We start from the raw sequence: 14,854 nt of genomic DNA, 5'->3' as shown, positions 1-14,854 counted from the left end.
TAAAATTGTAAGATTGTGCTGTGGAAATACTGAAGTTAATGGTCCATTCTTCTTATATATGGCAAAATCTTTTTTAAAGTGTTCCCATCGATCTCATCGAACAGTTAAGACTGCCATATAAAGCCAAAGGGGAATAATTTTGACGATAGCAAAAACGTTAATAGAAAAAAAAAGAAACGCACGACTGCCGTCGGGTGACCTGCATATATATTTATTGCTGTACTGATATTTTACATTATATGAAAAGAATTGCGTTCATAAACTGCTCCCCAATAAAATTAATTTGTCGCGAATTGTTGGGTATGAGTTGTGCAGAAACAAGGAAATGTTTACTTCGCACGTCCAAGAGGAAATGAACTACAACCTGCTTTCACAATGCAGTGCACTCGGCGACTAAACAAGAGGTTCCCACGAAGTTTCATATGAGCCGCGTATTCGCAGTTTACAGACGCCTCGGAATTTAGGGCAGTGTGGCGCGGCAGCAGGAAGACTCAAAAGGGACAATCGCGTCTGTCGAGGTCAGGTACGGCAGCAGCGTCGTGAGACGCGGTGGCTTCTCCCGTTGTGTTCCGCGGGCACACAGATACTCGCCGGTGCCCTCCCGATGCACAAGCTTCGATTGGTCACCGGCGCAGTGGGCGGCTTGGGGTTAAAAATGAGCCTATTGATTCTTAACTGTCGGTGGCCGCCATCGACCGACCCGCACGCGCTGCGCACTCGGGATGGCGCGGTATACGGGGCTGTAGAACAAAGAGCGGCCATATCCCCCCGCGCCGACGTCGTTTGTTCGTGGCGGGCACCATCTGCATTGTTTGCAAAGTCGGAACGCACGCCCGCCTGGCTGGTGAACGGGGCTCGGCTCGAGCCCATGATGGCTTTTTCGATGAGCGCCCTCTGTCGCCACGCGGTGGCTCTTGCTGTTGTCACTACTTCTTCATTTGTCGACTCGTTCTGTCGCGCTTTAATTGCTCACGGGTTTGCGCATTTGAACAACTCAGTGACTGCGCGGATCAAGAAACGGACAACACTATCCTTCCCTCTTCCTTCCCTCCGGTATCCACATGTCCACTTATATGAGTCAGTTACTGGGCCTCCCATCCCCCCCGCCCCCTCCCTCATCATAATCTCCTCCTACGGAAAAGCGTCGGTGAATGTTAAACGCAAACGAGGTAGTGAGAGAGGGAGAAAGAGGGAGAAATGTTTATCCTGCAGTGAACTCGAAAAAAGGGGAGATTTAGAGCAAAGATGAATCCTCCTTGTCCACCACCTCGCTGAACCCTTGAATTTTCATTTCAACCGGATACTTTCAGCTATATGTGCGAGTCTCCATGGTTTTCCATACCACGCTTCACTGGCGTCAGTGCGGTCAATATACTCTGAGGTGCCGAACAGCTCAAGCACCGCTGCGCCTTGTGTGCTCTCCAGTCATTCCGTGTCCTTTTTGCCAGGTTCTACCAGAGCAGATAGGGTGTGACCTTACAGCATCAGCGATGTATGAGGAAAGCACCGGTCTATTTTGTTTATTTCTTTATTTATTTATTTATTTATTTATTTATTTATTTATTTATTTATTTATTTATTGTCTTTTCGTAAAACTTTGACATACCAGGGCAATGCGCCTACCCCTATCGGAGTACTTCACTTAGGAGATCACATGCAATCTTCTCGCTCCTCGAAATATATTGCGATGTTCTCTTTTGTGGGGGTCATCAAAAAGCATACATTAGCCTAAAACCACGACAAGCGCCAGTTCGCCACCCTCTATCCTCCTACGAGCATGCTGACGTCATTCCCGTGCGACAGTACAGTGTGAACAACATTGTATTTAGTCCACTAGTCTTGGAAGAAAGTGGAGAGTCCGGCTGGTGGAAGCCTGCATTCAAGAGCAGGATTCGCACACAGTACACTGTGCATACTAATCGGACACCCAACCACTAGATGGCCACCACATTTCGTTGTTGTTGTAGGAACTGATCAAAAACAACATAACAAAAAAGAACGTGTCCGTAACATGCCTCGATCATACGAACACGGTGGGGATGGCCTGTAGCCAGGCCACCGCTACGGATATCACTCCCTTGTTCCAACACTTCACGCGTAGGCTGCACACATGCCGCAGTCAGCGGAGAACACTTCCTCGTGACGCAACGCAACACCGGATTTAAACGTCGCCACCGTCGGCGCACGACCCTCGGCATGCAACGTTCGCAGTGTGCCGCCGATGCCGCTGAAGCTCGTGACATGCTTGTACTACACACACACACACACACACACACACACACACACTTTTTTGCGCGCACTAACGCCGCCGATATCGGCTCTCTTTCTGGACTGCGGCTGCTGCTCCTGTTACGCGGATGCGTTTCCCAGGGCCGTGCCAGCTCGGTGGCCTGCTGCTATGCCCGGTCGTGTTTCAACCAGCCTCAACCCTTCCTTTTTTTCTTTTTTCATTCAACTGCACGGCCCGGCGCGGTGTCTCTGCGCGGGGCCATACGACACTCCCTGGCGCGCGGCGCCGCATCGGACACGTCTTTGTACGCTGCAACCGCCGCCGCCGCGACTCCAACCCGAGACACGCACGGCACGCGCAAGCAAGAGCAGTGTGTTCCTGGGACGGACGCCGCCCGCCCGCTCGGGTCATTGTGCTCGGCGCTCATTGTGAGAACAGGGCGGCTGACGGTATGCGCGCAATCGGAACGCCCAGCTGAACACCTGCAGCCAGGGGCCTTCCCAGCCGCCTTTTTCTTTCTGCCCCGCGTGCAAGGATAGCAAACCGGCAGCATCAACACGTGAACGTCCCTGCCGCCTCACTTGCTCTCTTTCGGTCTTTCGGCGCGTTCATCGCTTCTCACGTCAATGTCCGCAAAGGCCTCATATGTACTACTTGTTTTCTCAGACATATAAGTTAAAGGAGTAGGTTTTGAAAACGAGTCTCCTTCGTTCTCCTTCTTTCTTTCGTCCCATAGTGGTCATCATTACAAATGCCGAGTTCACTTTCGGACTCAGGTATCGCCTGCTTACTTTGTAGAGTGCCCCTGTCTTTCGGCAGCAACTGCCAGCCAAACGCAACATCTTCCATATCAGGGTTTTCCTATTGTCCTCTTTTTACGCATTCTGGAGTGAGCTCTGGGGCAAATGTAGCACTCCACTTAATCCATACTTAGTGGAGGCCCCCGAAGTCAGAAATAGTTGTAATAGATCGAAAATGTGCCGCCGCAGCCTCAAAGCTACGGAATCAAGCTACGGATTCCAAATACTTTCCAACTAGCCCAAGTTTCCGCCTTAATAAGAATCAAAGCTACGGCGCAGACGCAATGCCCAATGTGCTGTACCAAGTCTCCTGTATACCATAACGCCCTCTTGACTGTCAGCAGGTGTTGCAAACTCATCCAGAGACGTGGCACCCATTGTTCGTACATGAGGCCACTGAGGCGCCCTCAAGAGGCGAAGGTGGTGGGTGTACAAAGAGAGGGGGGGGGGGGGGGGGGGGGGGTTGCTTTCTTGCTGTATCGTGCATGAACAGCGGCAGCTGCATGCGACTGCCGCAGCCAACGTGGCGACCGCCTCATTTCCGCACAGGCAGCGTCAGCAGTGAGCCGGTGCGATATACACACACGAGCTCCCTCACTGCTGCCGACTATGCGACCGGCGCGAAGAAGGGTGGACGAGCGGCACGCCGGCGGCCACTTTAGGCCAGCAGCTTCCGCCAATAAATCAACGCCGTGGATCGCGAAGTGCTCCCGTGACGTCACCTACTGCGCGCTGTCTACACGTCTCTGCACGTCTGAGTGAGGCGTAGACCGCAGACTGCAGCCGACTGCAGCGCTATATGAGGGTGAAAGCTGGGAAAGGAGGAGCGGAGAGTTCGTCGTCTGCGCTTTCAACCACGGCGCCGATAGCACTGCCCTACATAGACAATACTTCCGGGAGTGATGAGAAGAAGCAAGCAAGTTGCGGCCCTGTGTCGCAGTAGTGGCTGAACTGACTCTAGTAGTGGTCTGCTGTCATTCGAGATCTCTAAAAAGTGTACCATATGGAAGGAAATGACGCTCCGGTGAGCTGGTGCGTCGATACCAGAGCTGCAGCAGTGCGCCCTGTTTACCCTAGACAAGATGAATGCATGTGTTTCACCGAGAGACAAACAAGGAATGTTCACATGTTCATTCGAGCGTCAAGAGGCTCTCACGTTTGAAGCAAGACTCTGAATGGCACGGACGTCCCGTCCTGCTAACGACTCTAAGGTACGATTTCGCGGCATCCTTGCGACGTTAGGCTTTCAAATGGATCACCGCGCCTCTTGGAAACGTCGGTTTGCGCAAAGTTGCCTTCTTTCGTGAGGTCATTGACTGCCACTGCCAGGTTTGGAGCGGGCGGGATCGAATACCGAGGGTCTGACGGCCGCATTTAAATGGTGGCGGAATGCAAGAACACCGGGTGCTCTAAGATATCGGTGCACGTTAGAGAGCCCTGGTGGTCGACACTACTCCGGAACCAGGCGGTAAGGCGTTTAACTACCACACCAACAAGGAACTGCCATCTGTTAGCTCTTTAATGCTCAAATCATTTAGGAATCAAAGAAAAACAAAAGCAATTGGTTCTGCATTATTCTACCTAATCTACCGCATTTGCCAAAAGTAACCAGGAGATGATCTTTGTTTAACAGCCGTGTAGCCGAGCACTTATGGCATCCCTTAATCTCTAAATGTGTTTAAAGTAAGAATCCTAGCTCTCGCCTTTCGAGACGGCAGAGAAGAAAATCCCGTCGCCTTTTTACTGCTGGCAAATATGGTACCGAGATGCAAATGCCATTACCTGAATTTTGTTAGCACCTCTAAAACTTCAGACATATGTACGTCGCCAATTAGCAGTAATTAGCACTTAGCCCATCTTGCGCGGCTTGTCCGAGTTGTCTGAAAGACTAAATTCCTTAACTCAGAACAGGCTCGAAGATACACAGACAGTAAACAATTGTTATCCAACATAGATCGCGAGTTCTATACCTTAGAATCTCCGCGAGAGACAAGTGTCAGCCAGTATGTGCCAGGACATCTCATTGTATGATGACATCATCACTTTCCATTTGCACTCTACCTCTCCCTTTCCTTTATTCCCTTTTCCCTCGTATGTAGCCGACCTCACTGCCTTTTCTCTCATTAAACATTACTTTCTTTTATCAACATATGTGCCCCTCTCCTTACCGCAAGAGTTGTCAGAAATTGAGAAACAAGGAATTATGAGACGCTGGCTGGAACTCGTGCATTCGCACCCCGTTTTTCTTCGCACAGCTTGTTGGCAGTAACGCCAAACATTTTGTCCAGAAAGCGCTGGCTACTAAGGATATGTTGACATCAAACTTTGTATCCAAACCGCAGTGGAAACGTTATGCCGCGAATTCGCGACAGAGGACAGTAAAAGTTTAAAGTAGCCCTGCTTTTGATCAAACCTTATTCAGTTCTTTGAAGCTGATGCGCAACGTGTATTTTCTTCTTCATTTTTCGGAAGTCGAGGGGAGGTAATGGTAGCTCGGAGATCTATATCAATTGGGCACTGCATTCTAATCACAAAGCGGCCACTCTCACCAAAAATGGAACTTTTATCAGCTAAATAAAGACAAGGAAAATAGAAAATTCGGCAGAGACTCTTAAGGCTGCTTATATGTGGGAATGCGAAAGCATTACTGTCCCTGGTGGACGGACACCAACCCGTGCATACACCACCCACACACACACACATATGATCGTATGACACCACCCGGGACACTGTAATTTTTATATGAAAATTGGTTTTCGGGGAAAAGAAATGGTGCAGTAACTGTCTCACATCTCGGTGGACACAACCGCGCCTTAAAAGGTGTAAAGAGTCTCTAGGAAGGCATACAACTGAAGGTGCATATGTCGTCGGTTCGAACCTCTGCCTCAGGCTAGCCTCCCGCTTGACTAGCACATGTAAGCTATGCGTTTCAACGCGATGTTTCAGAGAGTTGTACGTAAGCGCTAATTCAAGGGCGTCCGCAGAATTTTTTGCAGGGGGGGGGGGGGGCCCCATTGGTTGTTGGCGCCGGAGGGGGGGGGGGGGGGCATGTTCGTAGCAAAAAGGCACTATTTGCGGTATGAATTTATTTATTTATATATAAATAAAAAATAAGTGAAATACACACATGAAATAAAAATTACAAACAGCAAATTAAAGTGTGGCTAGGAGAGATACATTGCAGTTTATCAACGAAGAAACAATTAAAATTAATAAAAAATCCAAAAATATACTGTCACTTCGTGGAGAAGAGTGCTCAGTATTGCTGCATACGGGTTCTGGACTCACCCGGATTGATGACCAGCACACAGCACAATATGGTCACAAACACGCAACTACAGTCACTCAGTCAGTCTTCCTTGAACAGCAACTGTAGACTCCACGGATTTTTCTGGGCGAATTGCGTGATTACACGGGTGATAAATTCATTTCTGTGCTTCATTACACTCTCTCGGTGCACACTCGTCACACACATTGATTGGAAAAACGGTTGAACGCGCACGTTGAAAACAAAAGATGTCTATACATACAACGAAAACTTATTTACAAGATAAATGCACGCTCGCAGCTTCATACACCTCGCTCCATCTTGCTCGCGCATCCGCACAGTCGAGCAACCGCACGCACACTGCTCGCCGCTCGTAGTTTTCTCGTCCACTGTCTTGGTTGTTCTCAGCTTCGTTGACAAATGGCCACTAAAAACACCGAAGCACAAATACAGAGGCGCGCACACGTGCAAGGGCTTACTTCCGTGCGACTTCCAAGGGGAAGGGACACTCGCCACTCCGGTAGGAAAATTTGTTTTGTGTGTTTTTATGGGGTTCAGAGCCCCAAAACGACTCAGGTTATGAGGAACGGAGTAGTACAGAGCTCCGGATAATGTCGACCACCTGGGTCTCTTTACCGGGCACTGACCTCGCACAGTACACGGGCGCTGTTGTCATTTGAGGCCCAGCCAGAGGTGACAGGCGAGCCAGGCAGGCGCCATCGGGCTGCGTTGACCAAAGGCGCTGGTTTTCGGAGAAGACGCAAGGGACGCTGGTGTGGGGGCGCCTCTGGAGACTGCGTCGCCGTGAACAAAAGATGCTAATCTCCTTTGCCGAAGATTCTGATAGCGGCGCTTCTACCGCACTGCGCTCTCCCGTGGATCGGAGGCACAGCGAGCGGCGGCGGCGCCAACTGATCGCCCGCTTGCCCATGAGCAGCCCGACAAAGCGGGGGTGGACACGGCTGATTTGTCTTTCCCTCCTGAAGAATTCATCGGTGGCCGGCATAACGAAGGCGAAAACAAGATGCACTGTGCACTGTCTGCCTCCGTGTCGCTATCTGTCTAGAGATCAAAGAAACAGGCACCCATTTCAAGACGGCTTGAAACACATGCTCGCCGGTGCCGCTGTATGTCTGCAACAGGTCGGCCTTCAACAGAGCTAACGATGGCGTGGTTTGAAAACGACATAAAGACGCGTGCCCGGACGCGGCATTTCGCAGATGTGACCCAAAGCGTGGAAGCGGAGCTGCTTTTACACTTTTGGCTGAGCCCACCACGGCCCCTGGCGTGCGGCCATCACTCACGGTTCGAGGGAGTGATTTTCCAGGGGGGTGCAGCCGCCCCCCCTTGCCCCCCCCTCCGGACGCCCATGAGCGCTATTACAAAACAAAGGTTTGGTTTGGTTTATGGGGTTTAACGTCCCAAAGCGACTCAGGCTATGAGGGACGCCGTAGTGGAGGGCTCCGGAAATTTCGACCACCTGGTGTTCTTTAACGAGCACTGACATCGCACAGTACACGGGCCTCTAGAATTTCTCCTCCAAAAAAATTCCGCCGCCGCGGCCGGGATCGAACCCGCGTCTTTTGGGTCAGCAGCCGAGCACCATAACCACTGAGCCACCACGGCAGCCAAAAATTAAAGGAAAGAAGGCAGAAAGTGCGCGGCAGAGATTTATGTTCCACACAAGCTGCTCTACTTCCAGTTATAGTTGCGCTTTAATCTGAATCAAACGAAGCGAAACTGGGTCACTCTTTTGTCACAATTGCGTCACAATTTTAATACGAATGTTGTCCGGAACACTGGCGCCACATAGAGGTCGGCCAGCGGCGAGATATTAGATAAACGATATATAGAGGCAAAAATCTTTTTTTTTTTTTGTGATGCTACGGTTTCAACTGAATTTCCTGACGAGCCGCTTTCCTGTGGCCGAGATATATTTGCTTGTCGTTTGCGCCGCGCTTAAAAAAACAAGTGATACACGAGGGAGACCGTCTTCGACAAGTACCGCAGGCAAGCCGTATCGGCGCTAAGACCGTGGCAGTGCTTTTATGCACAGGGCAGTCGCCATGTTAAAAGCATCGCTAAGTCATGGTGTATAACTTATGAAATCGTCAAGCTACTCTGTACAAGGTTGAAAGCGCCCATTCCCAGTTCCGTACCGAGTTAGCGCACGAGCAGTAAGCGCTCGCAACAGTAGAGTACAGTAGAGCAGGCTTTCAAGGCGGGGAAGCCGTTTCGTTCGGCCATAATTAACGCAGACAAACTTCTTGAAATGGATCGGTCGATAGAGAGAGAGCGAGCATATCATCATTAGACTGCAGTTCTTGATGCCGGGCCCGATAGTCTGTGTGTTGTATTCTTCTTCGTTTTTTTTTTTGTTTTTTTTTTTTGTGGGACGTAAAGACGAGGTCAGAACTGTTCGAAAATGCGAGTAATTTTTCACGGCAGCCCGTCGCATTTATTCCCGGTCATTTTTCATCCCGTTTAATCCGCTGCGTTGTACGAACAGCCGATTTTCCGCTCATGCCTTGGTTGCGGTTCCCAAAGAGCGAATGTTGCTGCTGTTGCGGCTGCTGCTGCTGCTGGTGCCAACATTCAGTGCACGCGCCAGCAAACGAAAGCCTGGTCACCCCCGCCTCCTCTCGAGAGTGACCCAAATTCACTTCATTTGATTCACATTAAAGCGCAACTGTAACTGGGAGTAGAGCAGCTCGAGTGGAACATCGATAGAAATGCACTGAGGCACTAGCATAAAAATGTGCTCTGCGGATGTGAGACTTTTTTTTTTCGACTATTTCTTCTCGAGGGTGTATAGGGAGATGAAGGGTCAGTCCTGCTGCATGGCGTAGAGAGATAGGACGCGACAAAGGAAAATTCAGAAAGGTTAACCGAGGCTGATTTCAGTCGGTCACATCGCAGATGCGATTAAGGTAGGAATGCATCGAAAAGAAAGGAAGAGGAATAGGGGTGTTGTGCGCTAGAAGCACGCCAGGCAGCGGGAAAGAATTTCCCTTTCTCCCTCCCAGTACCACTTGGAACGAGTCACAAAAGGTGCAAATGAGACGAACGTATCCCTAACCAGCCACTCACGCAAGTCCGACGACCTGTGAGAGCTGGGCTTTGGCTTTTATGTAATTTGAACTGACCTCGGTTGCGACTTTTACGTGCAATAAACTCAATCCCATAGAGAGAAAGTGAGGGGGAGAGAGATTGGTTTATGTGATGGGGCTAAGATGCCAACCCGTCTTTGCGCTGTGAAGCGAGGCGGTGTCGAAGAAATAGTGCTTGACTTCGTTGAGCTGGAAGAAATTTGTAAGCTCAACCACCTGCGCCTAGGTAGCCTCAAATAGAAGCACAGGCTGCGGGGCGCGGGTAAGGACAATGAAGTATTTCTCTATATGTTTGATTGCAAATGTATCCGGACATGCACAGCTCATTACTTCACGCGACTTTTCCTGATGACGAAGGAGATAGAAGTACCGCCAAGCAGAATGACGCAGGTGGGGATAGCTGCTCTTTATTTGTCCGCAAATCCCTCGATGCAACAAGATTAGCGCGTTAAAGCAATCTCTTCAGCCGAAGTTTCGTTGTCAGAGAGGAGTGCCGTCGTCTCTGCAGCGCACCTTCCATTTTCTTTCTTTTTAATTTTGGTATTGTAATAGCGCTTACGGAGAACTATCTTAACCATCGTGTTGAAACGTAAGCCTGCTTATAACGAGAGCGTACCGAACTTCCTTCTTTCCAAAAAAGAAGCGACTACTGAAGGTAGTTTTCATAGCTTTGGCCGATCGTATAGTCGATTTGTTTTTTCTACGTTTTCTCAAAGTTCCACCCTGAAAAATTGTGATTGGCCAAGTTAGCAATCATGATAGACAGGCACGTACACGACCTTTAACCAATCGCGAAGCCATTACAAGGTAGGCAATGCGCTGCGTCATCTGCGCCTTCGGTCTTAGCTGTTGCCAGCTCGGCAGCTTCTATGCCGCTCCACAACTCTGGCAAGACGGTGCGCTGAACGTTCATTAACCGGGAGTGCAGCTTCGCAGCGGGTTCATATTCGCGTGCGGTCTCCATTATATTCGCGCCGCAGCGAAAAACGAGGCATTTCTTTATATATATGCCCAGTCTAGCAAACGTTACAGAAAATAATAAGTAACCAATTACAATCATAATTAGGTTTGGTTTAGTTTATGGGGTTTAACGTCCCAAAGCGACTAAGGCTATGAGAGACGCCGTAGTGGAGGGCTCGGGAAATTTCGACCACCTGGGGTTCTTTAACGTGCACTGACATCGCACAGTATACACGGGCCTATAGAATTTCTCCTCCAAAGAAATTCAACCGCCGCGGCCGGGATCGAACCCGCGTCTTTCTGGTCAGCAATCATAATTACTCCGTCTGAAATGTACCTGATTGCAGTGGTCAGTTACAGCCCCAGAAAAGTAATTGAACAATTACAGAAAAGTAATCGATTATAATTGCCTTAGCTGCCTCCCATCTTCTATCGCCATAACACAACTTCACCCGGGCTACAATAGAACACAGTGGATTGCTTGATATTTTGTTGCACGTAGTTAATTTTCACGAGTAGTTGTTTTTCCAAGTTGTCCCTAATTTTCCTACGTTTCGTCATGAGGAGATCAGCACCTACACTGAACCCTCTCTCGCTGCATACGCTCAAAAGAAAAGGCGGTACTATAACGTATCAACACACTGCGTGCCAGCTCGTACCGGCTGCGCACCAGCGTACTGGCCGCTGCGGTGTGCATGCCCGATAGTTTGTACGACATCAGTCCGCTTAACTGCCACTGACAGTAATAATACAAAAATTGCGAGGACACTTTGGCAACTGAAGTGTTGAGAGGCGAAAGCCGAGGACACTATGCCGTGACGACTTCCGGTGGATGTGACGTGGCACCGTTCCCGTGGCTATATCTATACCGAAATTATACATCTTTCAGGGATCTTAAGTGTTAATTACGCTTAATTGCACATTTTTCCATCTAATTTGACACAAATCAGACGTTTTTCCGACCATTCTGTGAAAATTTTCACTATGCCGTGACGACTTGCGGTTGATGTGACGTCACACCGTTCCCGTGGCTATATCGACGTCAGCGCTATTTCGACGCAATTTAGACATTTTTGCCTATAATTAATCAAGTAATTGCTCTACAATCATCAAACGTGGCTTCTAAGTTCATTTTTCCTCCTCTATCTGAAGCAACCATTGTTTTTTTAGTTCCCGAGTTAAACGCGTGCGACGCACTTTGTTAACGGACGGACAACAGCATGAGCCATTAAATGCGTTCGCCTCAAAATATTGCAGCTGTAGTGCTGGTTTATACGGAATCCTTGTTTTACGCGCCTTCTTGAAATGTATCTCCCCTGCGTGCTCTGTGTGGAAGCAGCCGAGTTGGCTGTAGCAGGAGGCGAGTTGCGACGCCATCTGATGGGACGAGGGGGTCCCTAAAGAATGGTCACATGATATTCCTCGGGACGAGAACTGCCGGAGAACACAGCGGTGACCCGGTTGTGGTCCGGACATAGTCGCGCGCGATGCTTCTCCGTAGCCGGTTCATCGTCGCTGTCACGAAGGAAACAGCTCTGCTAGCTCCATGCAGTGTTTGCTGTTAGGTTGAGGATCCTAGCTGTACCGTTGGTTACAACTTGTTTTTGGAAAAAGAGTAACTGGTTATTGAATTACCCAGGACGTTAACGTTGGAAAAAGTAAAGGATTAATTACAAAGTTAGAGGGGAATGTAATTGATTACAAGTAAATCAATTACTTGTAACGCGTACCGTACAACTCTTTATGCGGTCGGAATTGTCCGCTCTAGCTTAGACATACCACATAAAAAATCAGGGGTGAAGGGTGGCTTGTGCATCGCATTTCTCCCGTAGGACAAAAAGGTATCCGCATTAAACTTCGCATCGTCTCCTGTCCTTAGAAATAAGCTTTTTGGGGTAAAAATATGACTTTTGCGGCATAGTATAACCAGTCTTGTCGGACACCAGAAAACTGGTGAATCGGCGTAGGTAGTAAAATGGTTAACTAATTTTAAATAATTAACTTTTTAACTAGTTGAGTTAGGCGTCTAGTTGTAATCAGACATTTGTAGCCGGTCCTTAGTAATGGCCATTTCCGTTTTTAGATTTGGAAAACACGATTACCCTCGCCGCTGTGGCTCGGCAAAGCTTGGCTGCATCGCGCGAAAATACTTTCATGCTTTTGAAAGCATGCAGGAAAAGCACCCCCTCCAGTGCGCGTAACTAGTCGAAAAAGCCAAATTTTGTAGATTTTTAATCTCACCGGCGGCATGTGGTTGTTTTTTCTTCTGCTTTTCTAATCAATTAGCTTTAAGCGACAACATATTCAGTAATATTCTAAATCGAACAACAGCACAAAATAAATAAATTAAAAATCCTCTCTGTCCCTTGGTTTCTGTGGCTGTTGGCTTCTCTCATATTTATAACGAGCCCCTCATTCCCCTTCCTTTGTTTGCTTAATTGTTTAGCGAGAGCCTCGGTTCTGGCAACCTTGACGCCATAGGAAGCATAAGAGGGTTCTCACACAGTTTCCACCCTCGCCGTTCGATGACCTTCTACGTCACATCAGCGGTAACCCAGGACGTGCTACGTCCGCCGCTTACGAACGTGGGTGGCGCTGGTGAACACTCCCAAGGTTAGGTTATTTGTAAACATAAATACCCCCGAAAGCAGAAGGTTTGACAGCCGTCGCCGTAGCTCAGCGGTAGAGCACCGGACGCGCAATTCGGAGGTCGTGGGTTCGGATCCCACCGGCGGCATGTGGTTGTTTTTTCTTCTGCTTTTCTAATCAATTATCTTTAAGCGATAACGTATTCAGTAATATTCTCCATTGATCAACCCCACAAAATAAATAAATACAAATAAAATCCCCTGTGTTCCTTGGTTTCTGTGGCTGTTGGCTTCTTTTAATACATATGCCCACAGACAGGCCCAGGATATGCGAGGCCTGCGGAACGCTTCCAAGCGTACCATTCCTTATCGCAGTATATATGGTACCCGAAGTTCCGATCAAATCGCGCTCTCCGAGGCGAAAAGCCCGAGAGAGAAGAACCGCGGGCCACGCACTTACAGGCTCGTATACGGCGACGCACAAACGCGCGCTCACACAAACTAGGCGCATTTCACGCGTTTCCTTAGCGGCAGCAGGAATGCCTTCTCATTAAGGGAAGCGCACTGGGAGCGTACCACTGCTGCCGCCCGCACACACATACACGGGGCCGTTTCGCAATGAGACGCTCCCGATTTTTTTTCGAGAAACGAAGAATCTAAGAAGAAGGACTGGAGAAGTGTGAGACGAGTGGAGACGGGCGAATGGACGGAATGTGCTTGGGAAATTAACGATTCGGCGCTGGACTACCAAGGAAGGACAGTCCCGCGGCTCCCCTTGCTTTGGGCATTAAATCGGCGTGGAGCCACAACAGAAACGAACGAAACGATGGACGAAACGAATTACTTGAAACCCAGCTAACTGGCTGTGGAGTGCGAAGGCGGTCTTCTTTGATAATAGGAAGCCATCTTTTCAGTGAGAGTGCAGGCCGCCGCAAGCCCTAGAATCTCAACAAAGAAGACGGGAACAGCACCACCTGAAGAGAACCTTCAACATTCTTGGTGGTGACTTCGATAAATGTAGACGACTCCCTACAATGCATGATATGGGAGCTTTGCAAAGGACGAGACACAAGGAACGAAACATTGAAAGACACACAGGGGCGCTCCCTACAATGATATTACCTACCGACACGAGGCGAGACATTGTAAAGAGAGAGAGAAAGAGAGATAAAATAGATTTTATTCGACCTAGGGCTCTCTGTCTGCGGCAGTTCGATAATGTGGCTATCCACAGTCGTGCGCGTTTTGATGTGAGTTGTAAGTTGCACAGCGTTGCTCTCTGTCTCTGTCGCTCAATATTTCACGTCAAACAATGGAGAAGCACCGATCATTAACAAGGATGCGTCGTCCGCTAGGTGGTTACTATATGAAGGGTGAGCCATTTTCCTGAAGCGAGCAACCTCCAGAAGATGTCAGCTGCACTCCGAACCTGCCGCTTAAAACGTTCGATTGAGTCACCTCTATCTATCCTGGCCGTTCTAGTGCATTACCGCTGCAAAGCTGAGGGTACGTACAGCTCACGCTTCGCTCAGCTTTGAGCGGCTCCGTTCCGCAGCTATCTAGGCCGCGCAGATTCTCCGAGGCGTTAAAACCAGCCTTCGCCACTCACAGTCTGTCACCCGCTCTCCCTCTTCGAGTTCCAACTCCGAAAACAATCGGGGTGGGGAGAGGAGAAAGGCACCGCATCGAGGAAGACGCGCCCGTTATTCTCTTCCCTTCCTCTCTCCCGGAGCAGGGAGGAAGGGGAGGGGGAAGGAGTCTGCCGTCGGGTTGCGCATCTCGGTGGCGCGCGCTTCCCGAAACCCCGTTGAAATTAATTGCGATTCGGGAGGAGGCCGTCCAAGATCATTGCCGCTTGCCGAGTCGCTAATGGAACGCGCACGCATACGAATGGAGGT

The 14,854-nt window shown here is 49.3% G+C and overlaps 1 protein-coding gene and 1 non-coding gene across 4 annotated transcripts in view; one reads left to right on the top strand and one right to left on the bottom strand.

Annotated features, from left to right (window-relative positions):
* The window catches only part of nolo (ADAMTS-like no long nerve cord), a 294,779-nt gene that overhangs the window by 118,026 nt on the left and 161,899 nt on the right, over nucleotides 1–14,854 (bottom strand). The gene's annotated exons all lie outside the window — the stretch shown is intronic.
* On the top strand, nucleotides 13,034–13,105 carry TRNAA-CGC (transfer RNA alanine (anticodon CGC)). The gene has a single exon. It is a non-coding gene; the product is annotated as a tRNA-Ala (tRNA).

The sequence above is a fragment of the Amblyomma mixtum genome, chromosome 5, assembly GCF_055824585.1.
Source record: "Amblyomma mixtum isolate Tamu chromosome 5, ASM5582458v1, whole genome shotgun sequence".
NCBI classification, from domain to species: Eukaryota; Metazoa; Arthropoda; class Arachnida; order Ixodida; family Ixodidae; genus Amblyomma; species Amblyomma mixtum.
Note: the sequence above shows the minus strand (reverse complement) of the source record. Positions and strands in the feature narration are given on the sequence as shown.